General features: G+C 32.6%; 4 long non-coding RNA genes across 7 annotated transcripts in view; 2 read left to right on the top strand and 2 right to left on the bottom strand.

The window, feature by feature from the left end:
* Window positions 1-15,755, top strand: part of LOC127715824 (uncharacterized) — a 51,407-nt gene that overhangs the window by 12,801 nt on the left and 22,851 nt on the right. For both annotated transcript variants that reach the window (XR_007988649.1, XR_007988648.1), the window contains exon 3: window positions 12,169-12,610. This is a non-coding gene — a long non-coding RNA (uncharacterized LOC127715824). The remainder of the gene's footprint in view (window positions 1-12,168; window positions 12,611-15,755) is intronic.
* Window positions 1-15,755, bottom strand: part of LOC127715825 (uncharacterized) — a 49,625-nt gene that overhangs the window by 12,886 nt on the left and 20,984 nt on the right. The gene's annotated exons all lie outside the window — the stretch shown is intronic.
* LOC127715828 (uncharacterized) lies at window positions 267-10,730 on the bottom strand. The gene is made up of 2 exons (XR_007988656.1): window positions 9,953-10,730; window positions 267-359 (listed from the first exon to the last, which is right to left on the bottom strand). It is a non-coding gene; the product is annotated as an uncharacterized LOC127715828 (long non-coding RNA).
* LOC127715827 (uncharacterized) lies at window positions 899-9,945 on the top strand. Of its 2 annotated transcripts, XR_007988655.1 has the most exons (3): window positions 941-1,290; window positions 3,383-5,517; window positions 9,514-9,945. It is a non-coding gene; the product is annotated as an uncharacterized LOC127715827 (long non-coding RNA). The 2 variants fall into 2 exon arrangements; XR_007988653.1 differs by lacking the exon at window positions 9,514-9,945 and having other exon boundaries at window positions 899-1,290; window positions 3,383-4,671.

Below are 15,755 nucleotides of genomic sequence, written 5' to 3'. Positions count from 1 at the left end.
TCATGATGAGATCTACCAATTGTCCAAATAAGGTCATGATATCTTTAAAAACAACGAGGGGGAACCATGTCGAAAAAATCCAATAAAAGGGAGATAACTTCTACAGGGGATGATGAAATCCTTAACAGGGTCATGTGGTAATACTTCAAGATGAGGTCTATCGATGGTCCATATTTGGTCTTGATAACTTCAACAGAAACGGGGGGAGGGCATTCCCAAAAAAATGTTGGAAGAAAAAAAAGAAAAAAAAAACATTAGAAAAACAATAAGGTCTTTCCTAACGGAGTGGAAAGACCTTAAAAAGAAGAAAAAAAAACATTAGAAAAACAATAAGGTCTTTCCTAACGGAGTGGAAAGACCTTAAACATCACTTTAACAGGAAAGACCTTTCAATTGTTTTACAAACAATTGAGATACTAGTTTTTTTTTTTTTTCTTTTTTTTCTTCCAACATTTTTTTGACATCCCCTCCCCTCGTTTCTATTAGAGTTATCAAGACCAAATATGGACCATCGATACACCTTATCATGAAGTATTACCAGATGACCCTGTTAAGGATTTCATCATCCACTTTAGAAGTTATCTCCCTTTTATTGTTTTTTTTCAACATGGCCCCCCTTCGTTGTTTTTTAAGACATCATGACCTTATTTGTACATTAGGTAGATCTCATCATGATGTATTACCATATGAGGCTGCGTAGCATTTCATGATCCTCTTTGAGAGTTATATCCCCTTGAAGCAATTTCTTTTATTTGCATTTTTCTTAAAAAGTATTAGAGATAGAATCGAATTAAAAATGGCAGCATGTACAAGAACAGATGGCAATGTAAATAAACATAAACAATTAGTTTGTTATCAACCCTTATAAGGAGTTATTTCCCTTGAAAAATTATACACAATTTTTTGAAAAATTGTATTTCGAGAACCTTAAGTCGTAGAGACTTATGACCTTCACCAATAATCTTTAATTCATGTGACCTTTAATTTGCACCTAAGGTCAAAGGTCACTGAGTGCAAAAAAAATTTACGCTGCAATTTCAAGCTTACATATTAAGAAAACGATAAGAGTTTGCTGCATACATACTGTGTATAAAATGTTCCTCTCGACGAGCTCTACATTTTATACATTACGCTCAAAACTGTCCGACCGTCTGTTCACAAGTTACGACGAGATAATTCTTAAAAGTATAGTATTGTGTGTATATCTTTTTAAAGGTAACAGATATCAACCTACTATAAATTGCAAAAATGATCAGTATTTTAAAACCTTCAATTTGAGGTCAATGTCAGGTCATGATGAAATTTAACCTTGACCTTAAGAGTGTGCTATGACCTTGACATTGTAACATTTGAAAGGTCAAGTGGTCCTGAGTTGAATAGTGGTAGTCTCATGTCTCTACGACTTCCGGTTCTGAAGTTTGATATTGCATCATATATTTGATAATTCATTGTGACCTTGATGAACTATGGAATTGTCCCAAATATTTTTATACGATGTTGCTTTTTAACTGCAGATCATTTATCATTTAACAGATTTGAGATATCTGTTGTCGTTTAAGAGAAAATGCAGTTTTAAATTTTTCGAGCGGAGGCATGTATTTCTAAATTAACAAAAGTTTACCACCTGAAATTTTAAGAAATTAAAGAATTCAACATGGTTGTATGTTTGACTAAAAAACAAAAACATTCTAAGAAAAAAAACCCCAAAAAATCAATTTGAAATTTTCATGTTTTGCATTTACTTTGTAAGTTTCATAAGTTCTATTTATATAATTGATATTGCATCATTTTTGGCACTTTGCCAAATGGGGTTATTTGATATATCAAATTGAAGGTCTTAACGAGCTCTACTCAAAAATGAAAATGTTAAACCTCCTTTTCATTCCAGGGGCAAGGGTGGGGTCATTTAGTGCAACAAATTCAAACTTCTCAGATGGTTAGGTTGTCGCATATCAAATGAAAGTCCATAAAGCGTACATTTCAAATATCAAATTGACGTCCCCAAAAAATGGGTTGGTTGGGTCATTGAGTGCAAAAAATATAATTTTCTTTTAAGGTAAGGTTGTTGTATTTCAAATGAAAGGTCGTAACGTGTACATTTCAAATATCAGATTCCTGTCCTCAATAAATTAGCTGGATGGGGTTATTCAGTGCAGAAATCAAACTTTCTAGAACATGGCGTTGTCGCATATCAAATGAAAGATAATCAAGTCTAGATTACATATATCATACTTCCGATATCAAAAATGTAGGCGTATGGGGTCATTAAGTGTAAAAAGTGAAAATTTTCAGAAGGTATGCTTGTCGTATATCAAATGAAAGGTCTTAAAGAGTACATTACAAAAACATCACTTTTGCAGGAAAGACCTTTCAATTGTTTTTCAAACAATTGAGATACTTTCCACTCCGTTAGGAAAGACCTTATTGTTTTTCTAATTAAGGTCTTTCCACTCCGTTAGGAAAGACCTTATTGTTTTTCTAATGTTTTTTTTTCTTTTTCTTTTTCTTTTTCTTTTTTTTTTTTTTCTTTTTTTTCTTCCAACATTTTTTTTGACATGCCCTCCCCTCGTTTCTATTAAAGTTATCAAGACCAAATTTGAACCATCGATAGACCTCATTGTGAAGTATTACCAGATGACTCTGTTAAAGATTTCATCATCCCCTTTGGAAGTTATCTCCCTTTTATTGGTTTTTTTCAACATGGTCCCCCCTCGTTGTTTTTTAAGATATCATGACCATATTTGTACTATCGGTAGATCTCATCATGATGTATTTCCATATTAGGCTGCGTAGGATTTAATCGACTCCTTTGAGAGTTGCATCCCCTTGAAGCAATTTCTTTTATTTGCATTTATCTTAAAAAGTATAAGAGATAGAATCAAATTGAAAATGGCAGCATCTACAGGAACAAAGGGCAATGTCAATAAACATAAACAATTAGTATGTTATCAATCCTTATAAAGAGTTATTTCCCTTGAAAAAAACTACTCAATTTTAAAAAAATTGTATTTCGAGAACCGGAAGTCGTAGAGACTTAGGACCTTCACCAATAATCTTTAATTCATGCGACCTTTAATTTGCATCCAAGGTCAAAGGTCAGTGAGTGCAAAAAAAATTTACGCTGCAATTTCAGGCTTACATATTAAGAAAACGATAAGAGTTTGCTGCATACATACTGTGTATAAAATGTTCCTCTCGACCAGCTCTACATTTTATACATAAAGCTCAAACATGTCCGACCGTCTGTTCAAAAGTTGCAACGAGATAATTCTTAAAAGTATAATATTGTGTTTATATCTTTTTAAAGGTAACAGATATCTACCTACTATTAAGTGGAAAAATGATCAGTATTTTGAGACCTTCAATTTGAGGTCAATGTGAGGTCATGATGAAATTTTACCTTGACCTTCAAAGTGTAATATGACCTTGATCTTGTGATATTTGAAAGGTCAAGTGGTCCTGAGTTGAATGGTGGTAATCCCATGTCTCTACGACTTCCGGTTCTCAAGTTTGCTATTGCATCATATATTTGATGATTCATTATGACCTTGATGAACTTCGGAATTGTCCCAAATTTTTTTCTGTAATGTTGTCCTTTTACTGTAGATCATTTTACTTTTAACATAGTTGAGATAACTGTTGTCGTTTTAGAGATAATGCACTTTGAAATTTTGCGAGCGGCGGCATGTATTTCTGAATCAACAACAGGTAACCACCTGATATTTTCACAAATTGAAGAGTTTAACATGGTTATATGTTTGACAAAATACCAAAAACATTCAATGAAAAAAAAACCCAAAAAATCAATTTGAAGTTTTCATGTTTTGCATTTACTTTGTAAGTTTCATAAGTTCTATTTATATAATTGATATTGCATCATTTTTGGCACTTTGCCAAATGGGGTCATTTGATATATCAAATTGAAGGTCTTAACGAGCTCTACTCAAAAATGAAAATGTTAAACCCCTTTTTCATCCCAGGGGGAAGGGTGGGGTCATTTAGTGCAAAAAATTCAAACTTCTCAGATGGTTAGGTTGTCGCATATCAAATGAAAGTCCATAAAGCGTACATTTCAAATATCAAATTGACGTCCCCAAAAAATGGGTTGGGTGGGGTCATTGAGTGCAAAAAATAAAATTTTCTTTTAAGGCAAGTTTGTTGTATTTCAAATGAAATGTCGTAACATGTACATTTCAAATATCAGATTCCTGTCCTCAAAAAATGAGTTGGATGGGGTTATTTAGTGCAAAAATCAAACTTTCTAGAACATGGCGTTGTCGCATATCAAATGAAAGATCATAAAGTCTAAATTACATATATCATACTTCCGATCTCGAAAATTAAGGCGGATGGGGTCATTAAGTGTAAAAAGCGAAAAGTTTCAGAAGGAATGCTTGTCGTATATCAAATGAAAGGTCGTACAAAGTACATTACGAAAACATCACTTTAACAGGAAAGACCTTTCAATTGTTTTACAAACAATTGAGATACTAGTTTTTAAGGTCTTTCCACTCCGTTAGGAAAGACCTTATTGTTTTTCTAATGTTTTTTTTTTTTTCTTTTTTTAAGGTCTTTCCACTCCATTAGGAAAGACCTTATTGTTTTTCTAATGTTTTTTTTTTTTCTTTTTTTTTTTTTTTTTTCTTTTTCTTTTTTTTTTTTTTTTTTTTTTCTTTTTTTTCTTCCAACATTTTTTTGGGAATGCCCTCCCACCGTTTCTGTTGAAGTTATCAAGACCAAATATGGACGATCGATAGACCTCATCTTGAAGTATTACCACATGACCCTGTTAAGGATTTCATCATCCCCTGTAGAAGTTATCTCCCTTTTATTGGATTTTTTCGACATAGTTCCCCCTCGTTGTTTTTAAAGATATCATGACCTTATTTGGACAATAGGTAGATCTCATCATGATGTACTACCATATGAGGCTGCATAGGATTTCATCATCCCCTATGCGAGTTATATCCCCTTGAAACAATTTCTTTCTTTTGCATTTTTCTCAAAAAGTATTAGGGATAGAATCGATTTGAAAACAGCAACATGTACAAGAACAAATGGCAATGTTAATGAACATATAAAATAATTTTGTTATTGACCCTTATAAGGAGTTATTTCTCTTGAAAAAATATACACAATTTTTGAAAAATTGTATTTCGAGAACCGGAAGTAGTAGAGACTTGAGACCTACACCAATAATCTTAAGTTTATGTGACCTTCAATTTGCACCCAAGGTCAAAGGTCACCGAGTGCAAAAAAAAATTACGCTGCAATTTTAAGCTTGCATATTAAGAAAACGATAAGAGTTTGCTGCATACATACTGTGTATAAAATGTTCCTCTCGACGAGCTGTACATTTTATACATTAAGCTCAAAAATGTCCGACCTTCTGTTCAAAAGTTACACTAACATAATTCTTAAAACTATAGTAACATATGTATATCTTTTTAAAGGTAACAGATATCAACCTTCTATAAACTGGAAAGATGATCAGTAATTCAAGACCTTCAATTTGAGGTCAATGTCAGGCCATGATGAAATTTAACCTTGACCTTCAGATTGTACTATGACCTTGACCTTGTGACAATTGAAAGGTCAAGTGGTCCTGAGTTGAATGGTGGTAGTCGTATGTCTCTACGACTTCCGGTTCTCAAGTTTGATATTGCATCATATATTTGATAATTCATTGTGACCTTGATGAACTTCGGAATTGTCAAAAAAAAATGTCTCAAATGTTGTCCTTTTATTGCAGATCATTTTTCTTTCGACAGATTTGAGATATCTGTTGTCGTTTAAGAGATAATGCAGTTTGAAATTTTGCGAGCGGAGGCATGTATTTCTAAATGAACAACAGCTTTGCGCCTGAAATTTTCAGAAATTAAAGAGTTCAACATGGTTATATGTTTGATCAAATACCAAAAACTTTCAATGAAAAAAAACCCCAAAAAATCAATTTGAAATTTTCATGTTTTGCATTTACTTTGTAAGTTTCATAATTTCTATTTATACAATTGATATTGCACCATTTTTGGCACTTTGCCAAATGGGGTCATTTGATATATCAAATTGAAGGTCTTAACGAGCTCTACTCAAAAATGAAAATGTTAAACCCCTTTTACATCCCAGGGGGAAGGGTGGGGTCATTTAGTGCAAACAATTCAAACTTCTCAGATGGTTAGGTTGTCGCATATCAAATGAAAGTCCATAAAGCGTACATTTCAAATAACAAGTTGACGTCCCCAAAAAATGGGTTGGGTGGGGTCATTGAGTTCAAAAAACATAAATTTTCTTTTAAGATAAGGTTGTTGTATATCAAATGAAAGGTCATAACGTGTACATTTCATATATCAAATTCCTGTTCTCCAAAAACTAGTTGGATGGGGTTATTAAGTGCAAAAATCAAACTTTCTAGAAGATGGCGTTGTCGCATATCAAATGAAATATCATCAAGTCTACTTTACATATATCATACTTCCGATCTAGAAAATTAGGTGGATGGGATCATTAAGTGTAAAAAGCGAAAAGTTTCAGAAGGTATGCTTGTCGTATATCAAATGAAAGGTCGTAAAAAGTACATTACGAAAACATCACTTTTACGGGAAAGACCTTTCAATTGTTTTACAAACAATTGAGATACTAGTTTTTTTTTTTTTCTTTTTCTTTTTTTTTTTTTTCTTTTTTTTCTTCCAACATTTTTTTGACATGCCCTACCCTCGTTTCTATTAAAGTTATCAAGACCAAATTTGAACCACCGATAAACCTCATCATGAAGTATTACCAGATGACCCTGTTTAGGATTTCATCATCTCCTTTGGAAGTTATCTCCCTTTTATTGGGTTTTTTCAACATGGTCCTCCCTCGTTGTTTTTAAAGATATCATGATTTTATTTGTACTATAGGTAGATCTCATCATGATGTATTACCATATGAGGCTGCGTAGGATTTCATCAACTCCTTTGAGAGTTGCATCCCCTTGAAGCAATTTCTTTAATTTTATTTTTTTCTTAAAAAGTATAAGAGATAGAATCGAATTGAAAATAGCAGCATCTACAAGAACAAATGGCAATGTTAATAAACATAAACAATTAGTATGTTATCAATCCTTATACGGAGTGATTTCCCTTGAAAAAATTTACTCAATTTAAAAAAAATTGTATTTCGAGAACCGGAAGTCGTAGAGACTTGGGACCTTCACCAATAATCTTTATTTCATGTGACCTTTAACTTCCACCCAAGGTCAAAGGTCACTGAGTGCAAACAAAATTTACACTGCAATTTCAAGCTTACATATTAGGAAAACGATAAGAGTTTGCTGCATACATACTGTGTATAAAATGTTCCTCTCAACGAGCTCTACATTTTATACTTTAAGCTCAAAAATGTCCGACCGTCTGTTCACAAGTTACGACGAGATAATTCTTAAAAGTATAGTATTGTGTGTATATCTTTTTAAAGGTAACAGAAATCAACCTACTATAAATTGCAAAAATGATCAGTATTTTAAAACCTTCAATTTGAGGTCAATGTCAGGTCATGATGAAATTTAACCTTGACCTTCAGAGTGTGCTATGACCTTGACATTGTGGAATTTGAAAGGTCAAGTGGTCCTGAGTTGAATAGTGGTAGTCCAATGTCTCTACGACTTCCGGTTCTGAAGTTTAATATTGCATCATATATTTGATAATTCATTGTGACCTTGATGAACTATGGAATTGTCCCAAATTTTTTTATACAATGTTGCCTTCCAACGGCAGATCATTTATCATTTAACAGATTTGAGATATCTGTTGTCGTTTAAGAGATAATGCAGTTTGAATTTTTTCGAGCGGAGGCATGTATTTCTGAATCAATAACAGTTTACCACCTGAAATTTTCAGAAATTAAAGAATTCAACATGGTTATATGTTTGACTAAATACCAAAAATATTCAATGAAAAAAAACCCCCAAAAAATCAATTTGAAATTTTCATGTTTTGCATTTACTTTGTAAGTTTCATAAGTTCTATTTATATAATTGATATTGCATCATTTTTGGCACTTTGCCAAATGGGGTCATTTGATATATCAAATTGAAGGTCTTAACGAGCTCTACTCAAAAATGAAAATGTTAAACCCCCTTTTCATCCCAGGGGGAAGGGTGGGGTCATTTAGTGCAAAAAATTCAAACTTCTCAGATGGTTAGGTTGTCGCATATCAAATTAAAGTCCATAAAGCGTACATTTCAAATATCAAATTGACGTTCCCAAAAATGGGTTGGGTGGGGTCATTGAGTGCAAAAAATAAAATTTTCTTTTAAGGTAAGGTTGTTGTATTTCAAATGAAAGGTCGTAACGTGTACATTTCAAATATCAGATTCTTGTCCTCAAAAAATTAGTTGGATGGGGTTATTAAGTGCAAAAATAAAACTTTCTAGAACATAACGTTGTCGCATATCAAATGAAAGATAATCAAGTCTAGATTACATATATCATACTTCCGATATCAAAACTGTAGGCGGATGGGGTCATTAAGTGTAAAAAGTGAAAATTTTCAAAAGGTATGCTTGTCGTATATCAAATGAAAGGTCTTAAAGAGTACATTACAAAAACATCACTTTTGCAGGAAAGACCTTTCAATTGTTTTACAAACAATTGAGATACTAGTCTTTTTCTTTTTCTTTTTTTTTTTTTCTTTTTTTTCTTCCAACATTTTTTTGACATGCTCTACCCTCGTTTCTATTAAAGTTATCAAGACCAAATTTGAACCACCGATAGACCTCATCATGAAGTATTACCAGATGACCCTGTTTTGGATTTCATCATCTCCTTTGGAAGTTATCTCCCTTTTATTGGGTTTTTTCAACATGGTCCCCCCTCGTTGTTTTTAAAGATATCATGATTTTATTTGTACTAAAGGTAGATCTCATCATGATGTATTACCATATGAGGCTGCGTAGGATTTCATCAACTCCTTTGAGAGTTGCATCCCCTTGAAACAATTTCTTTTATTTGCATTTTTCTTAAAAAGTATAAGAGATAGAATCGAATTGAAAATTGCAGCATCTACAAGAACAAATGGCAATGTTAATAAACATAAACAATTAGTATGTTATCAACCCTTATACGGAGTTATTTCCCTTTAAAAATTTTACTCAATTTTATAAAAATTGTATTTCGAGAACCGGAAGTCGTAGAGACTTGGGACCTTCACCAATAATCTTTATTTCATGTGACCTTTAACTTCCACCCAAGGTCAAAGGTCACTGAGTGCAAAAAAAATTTACACTGCAATTTCAAGCTTACATATTAAGAAAACGATAAGAGTTTGCTGCATACATACTGTGTATATAATGTTCCTCTCGACGAGCTCTACATTTTATTCATTAAGCTCAAAACTGTCCGACCGTCTGTTCACAAGTTACGACGAGATAATTCTTAAAAGTACAGTACTGTGTGTATATCTTTTTAAAGGTAACAGATATCAACCTACTATAAATTGCAAAAATGATCAGTATTTTAAAACCTTCAATTTGAGGTCAATGTCAGGTCATGATGAAATTTTACCTTGACCTTCAAAGTGTACTATGACCGTGACCTCGTGACATTTGAAAGGTCAAGTAGTCCTGAGTTGAATGGTGGTAGTCTTATGTCTCTACGACTTCCGGTTCTCAAGTTTGGTATTGCATCATATATTTGATGATTCCTTGTGACCTTGATGAACTTTCGAATTGTCCAAATTTTTTCTGCAATGTTGCCCTTTAACTGCAGATCATTTATCATTTAACAAATTTGAGATATCTGTTGTCGTTTAAGAGATAATGCAGTTTAAAATTTTGCGAGCGGAGGCATGTACTTCTGAATCAACAACAGTTTACCACCTGAAATTTTCAGAAATAAAAGAATTCAACATTGTTATAATTTTGACAAAATACTAAAAACATTCAATGAAAAAAAAACAACCAAAAAATCAAGACCTTAAAAAAAAAAAGAAAAAAAAAAAAACATTAGAAAAACAATAAGGTCTTTCCTAACGGAGTGGAAAGACCTTAAAAAAAGAAAGAAAAAAAAAACATTAGAAAAACAATAAGGTCTTTCCTAACGGAGTGGAAAGACCTTAAAAAAAAAAAAAAAGAAAAACAATAAGGTCTTTCCTAACGGAGTGGAAAGACCTTAAATATACGACAAGCATACCTTCTGAAACTTTTCGCTTATTACACTTAATGACCCCATCCGCCTATATTTTCGAGATTGGAAGTATGATATATGTAATTTAGACTTGATCTTTCATTTGATATGCGACAGCACCATGTTCTAGAAAGTTTGATTTTTGCACTAAATAACCCTATCCAACTCATTTTTGGAGGACAGGAATTTGATATTTGAAATGTACACGTTAAGACCTTTCATTTGATATACAACAACCTTATCTTAAAAGAAAATTTATTTTTTGCACTCAATGACCCCATCCAACCCATTTTTTGGGGACGTCAATTTCATATTTGAAATGTACGCTTTATGGACTTTCATTTGATATGCGACAACCTAACCATCTGAGAAGTTTGAATTTTTTGCACTAAATGACCCCATCCTTCCCACTGGGATGAAAAAGGGGTTTGAAATTTTTATTTTGAAGTAGAGCTCATTTAGACTTTCAATTTGATATACATAATGACCACATTTTACAAAGTGCCAAAAATGATGCAATATCAATTATATAAATAGAACTTATGAAACTTACAAAGTCAATGTAAAAGATGATAATTTCAAATTGATGTCTTTTTTAAGTTTTTCATTGAAAGTTTCTGGTAATTATTCAAACATATAATCATGTTAAACTCTTCACATTCTGAAAGGTTCTGGTGGAAAGCGGTTGTTGATACAGAAATACATGCCTCCGCTTGCAAAATTTCAAAGTGCATTATCTCTAAAACGATAACAGTTATCTCAGATATGTTAAAAGAAAAATGATCTACAGTAAAGGGACAACATTACAGAAAAAAATTTGGGACAATTCCGAAATTCATCAAGGTCATAATGAATCATCAAATATATGATGCAATACCAAACTTGAGAACCGGAAGTCGTAGAGACATGGGACTACCACCATTCAACTCAGGACCACTTGACCTTTCAAATGTCACAAGATCAAGGTCATATAACACTTTGAAGGTCAAGGTAAAATTTCATCATGACCTGATATTGACCTCAAATTGAAGGTCTGAAAATACTGATCATTTTTCCAATTTATAGTAGGTAGATATCTGTTACCTTTAAAAAGATATAAACACAATATTATACTTTTAAGAATTATCTCGTTGCAACTTTTGAACAGATGGTCGGACAGTTTTGAGCTTAATGTATAAAATGTAGAGCTCGTCGAGAGGAACATTTTATACACAGTATGTATGCAGCAAACTCTTATCGTTTTCTTAATATGCAAGCTTGAAATTGCAGCGTAATTTTTTTTTTGCACTCGGTGACCTTTGACCTTGGGTGCAAATTGAAGGTCACATAAACTTAAGATTATTGGTGTAGGTCTCAAGTCTCTACTACTTCCGGTTCTCGAAATACAATTTTTCAAAAATTGTGTATATTTTTTCAAGAGAAATAACTCCTTATAAGGGTCAATAAAAAAATTATTTTATATGTTCATTAACATTGCCATCTGTTCCTGTACATGTTGCTGTTTTCAAATCGATTCTATTCCTAATACTTTTTGAGAAAAATGCAAAAGAAAGAAATTGTTTCAAGGGGATATAACTCGCATAGGGGATGATGAAATCCTATGCAGCCTCATATGGTAGTACATCATGATGAGATCTACCTATTGTCCAAATAAGGTCATGATATCTTTAAAAACAACGAGGGGGAACCATGTCGAAAAAATCCAATAAAAGGGAGATAACTTCTACAGGGGATGATGAAATCCTTAACAGGGTCATGTGGTAATACTTCAAGATGAGGTCTATCGATGGTCCATATTTGGTCTTGATAACTTCAACAGAAACGGGGGGAGGGCATTCCCAAAAAAATGTTGGAAGAAAAAAAAGAAAAAAAAAAAAAAAAAAAAAAAAGAAAAAGAAAAAAAAAAAAAAAGAAAAAAAAAAACATTAGAAAAACAATAAGGTCTTTCCTAACGGAGTGGAAAGACCTTAACTAGTATCGCAATTGTTTGTAAAACAATTGAAAGGTCTTTCCTGTTAAAGTGATGTTTTCGTAATGTACTTTGTACGACCTTTCATTTGATATACGACAAGCATACCTTCTGAAACTTTTCGCATTTTACACTTAATAACCCCATCCGCCTTTATTTTCGAGATCGGAAGTATGATATATGTAATGTAGATTTGATGATCTTTCATTTGATATGCGACAACGCCATGTTCTAGAAAGTTTGATTTTAGCACTTAATAACCCCATCCAACTCATTTTTTGAGGACAGGAATCTGATATTTGAAATGTACACGTTACGACCTTTCATTTGATATACAACAACCTTACCTTAAAAGAAAATTTTATTTTTTGCACTCAATGACCCCACCCAACTCATTTTTTGGGGACGTCAATTTGATATTTGAAATGTACGCTTCATGGACTTTCATTTGATATGCGACAACTTAACCATCTGAGAAGTTTGAATTTTTTGCACTAAATGACCCCACCCTTCCCACTCGAATGAAAAAGGGGTTTAGAATTTTCATTTTTGAGTAGAGCTTATTAAGACCTTCAATTTGATATATCAAATGACCCCATTTGGCAAAGTGCAAAAAATGATGCAATATCAATTGTATAAATAGAACTTATGAAACTCACAAAGTCAATGCAAAACATGAAAATTTCAAATTGATTTTTTGGGGTTTTTTTTCGTTGAATTTTTTTGGTATTTGGTCAAACATATAACCATGTTAAAGTCTTCAATTTCTGAAAATTTCAGGTGGTAACCTGTTGTTAATTAAGAAATACATGCCTCCGCTCGCAAAATTTTAAACTACATTATCTCTAAAACGACAATAGATATCTCAAATCTGTTAAATAATAAATGATCTGCAGTTGAAGGCCAACATTGTATAAAAATTTGGGACAATTCCAAAGTTCATCAAGGTCACAAGGAATCATCAAATATATGATGCAATACCAAACTTGAGAACCGGAAGTCGTAGAGCCATGGCACTACCACCATTCAACTCAGGACCACTTGACCTTTCAAATATCACGAGGTCAAGGTCATAGTACATTTTGAAGGTCAAGGTAAAATTTCATCATGACCTGACATTGACCTCAAACTGAAGGTCTTAAAATACTGATCATTTTTCCAATTTATAGTAGGTTGATATCTGTTACCTTTAAAAAGATATACACACAATACTATACTTTTAGGAATCATCTCATCGTAACTTTTGAACAGACGGTCGGACAGTTTTGAGCTTTCTGTATAAAATGTAGAGCTCGTCGAGAGGAACATTTTATACACAGTATGTATGCAGCAAACTCTTATCATTTTCTTAATATGCAAGCTTGAAATTGCAGCGTAAATTTTTTTTGCACTCGGTGACCTTTGACATTGGGTGCAAATTGAAGGTCACATTAACTTAAGATTATTGGTGAAGGTCCCAAGTCTCTACGACTTCCGGTTCTCGAAATACAATTTTTAAAAAATTGTGTATATTTTTTCAAGAGAAATAACTCCTTATAAGGGTCAATAACAAAATTATCTTATATGTTCATTAACATTGCCATCTGTTCTTGTACATGTTGCCGTTTTCAAATCGATTCTATCCCTAATACTTTTTGAGAAAAATGCAAAAGAAAGAAATTTTTTCAAGGGGATATAACTCGCATAGAAGATGATGAAATCCTATGCAGCCTCATATGGTAGTACATCATGATGAGATCTACCTATTGTCCAAATAAGGTCATGATATCTTTCCAAACAACGAGTAGGGGCCATGTCGAAAAAATCCAATAAAAGGGAGATAACTTTTACAGGGGATGATGAAATCCTTAACAGGGTCATCTGGTAATACTTCATGATGAGGTCTATCGATGGCCCATATTTGGTCTTGATAACTTCAACAGAAACGGGGGGAGGGCATTCCCAAAAAAATGTTGGAAGAAAAAAAAGAAAAAAAAAAAAAGAAAAAGAAAAAGAAAAAGAAAGAAAAACATTAGAAAAACAATAAGGTCTTTCCTAACGGAGTGGAAAGACCTTAAAAAAAAAAAAGAAAAAAAAAAAAAACATTAGAAAAACAATAAGGTCTTTCCTAACGGAGTGGAAAGACCTTAAAAAAAGAAAGAAAAAAAAAACATAAGAAAAACAATAAGGTCTTTCCTAACGGAGTGGAAAGACCTTAAAAAAAAAAAAAAGAAAAACAATAAGGTCTTTCCTAACGGAGTGGAAAGACCTTAAATATACGACAAGCATACCTTCTGAAACTTTTCGCTTATTACACTTAATGACCCCATCCGCCTATATTTTCGAGATTGGAAGTATGATATATGTAATGTAGACTTGATCTTTCATTTGATATGCGACAGCACCATGTTCTAGAAAGTTTGATTTTTGCACTAAGTAACCCTATCCAACTCATTTTTTGAGGACAGGAATTTGATATTTGAAATGTACACGTTAAGACCTTTCGTTTGATATACAACAACCTTATCTTAAAAGAAAATTTATTTTTTGCACTCAATGACCCCATCCAACCCATTTTTTGGGGACGTCAATTTCATATTTGAAATGTACGCTTTATGGACTTTCATTTGATTTGCGACAACCTAACCATCTGAGAAGTTTGAATTTTTTGCACTAAATGACCCCATCCTTCCCACTGGGATGAAAAAGGGGTTTGAAATTTTTATTTTGAAGTAGAGCTCATTTAGACTTTCAATTTGATATACATAATGACCACATTTTACAAAGTGCCAAAAATGATGCAATATCAATTATATAAATAGAACTTATGAAACTTACAAAGTCAATGTAAAAGATGAAAATTTCAAATTGATGTCTTTTTTAAGTTTTTCATTGAAAGTTTCTGGTAATTATTCAAACATATAATCATGTTAAACTCTTCACATTCTGAAAGGTTCTGGTGGAAAGCGGTTGTTGATACAGAAATACATGCCTCCGCTTGCAAAATTTCAAAGTGCATTATCTCTAAAACGATAACAGTTATCTCAGATATGTTAAAAGAAAAATGATCTACAGTAAAATGACAACATTACAGAAAAAAATTTGGGACAATTCCGAAATTCATCAAGGTCATAATGAATCATCAAATATATGATGCAATACCAAACTTGAGAACCGGAAGTCGTAGAGACATGGGACTACCACCATTCAACTCATGACCACTTGACCTTTCAAATGTCACAAGATCAAGGTCATATTACACTTTGAAGGTCAAGGTAAAATTTCATCATGACCTGATATTGACCTCAAATTGAAGGTCTGAAAATACTGATCATTTTTCCAATTTATAGTAGGTAGATATCTGTTACCTTTAAAAAGATATAAACACAATATTATACTTTTAAGAATTATCTCGTTGCAACTTTTGAACAGACGGTCGGACAGTTTTGAGCTTAATGTATAAAATGTAGAGCTCGTCGAGAGGAACATTTTATACGCAGTATGTATGCAGCAAACTCTTATCGTTTTCTTAATATGTTAGCTTGAAATTGCAGCGTAAATTTTTTTTGCACTCAGTGACCTTTGACCTTGGGTGCAAATTAAAGGTCACACAAATTAAAGATTATTGGTGAAGGTCCCAAGTC

Source organism: Mytilus californianus, unplaced genomic scaffold, assembly GCF_021869535.1.
Source record: "Mytilus californianus isolate M0D057914Y unplaced genomic scaffold, xbMytCali1.0.p SCAF_9, whole genome shotgun sequence".
NCBI classification, from domain to species: Eukaryota; Metazoa; Mollusca; class Bivalvia; order Mytilida; family Mytilidae; genus Mytilus; species Mytilus californianus.
This window is presented reverse-complemented; position numbering and strand designations above follow the sequence as displayed.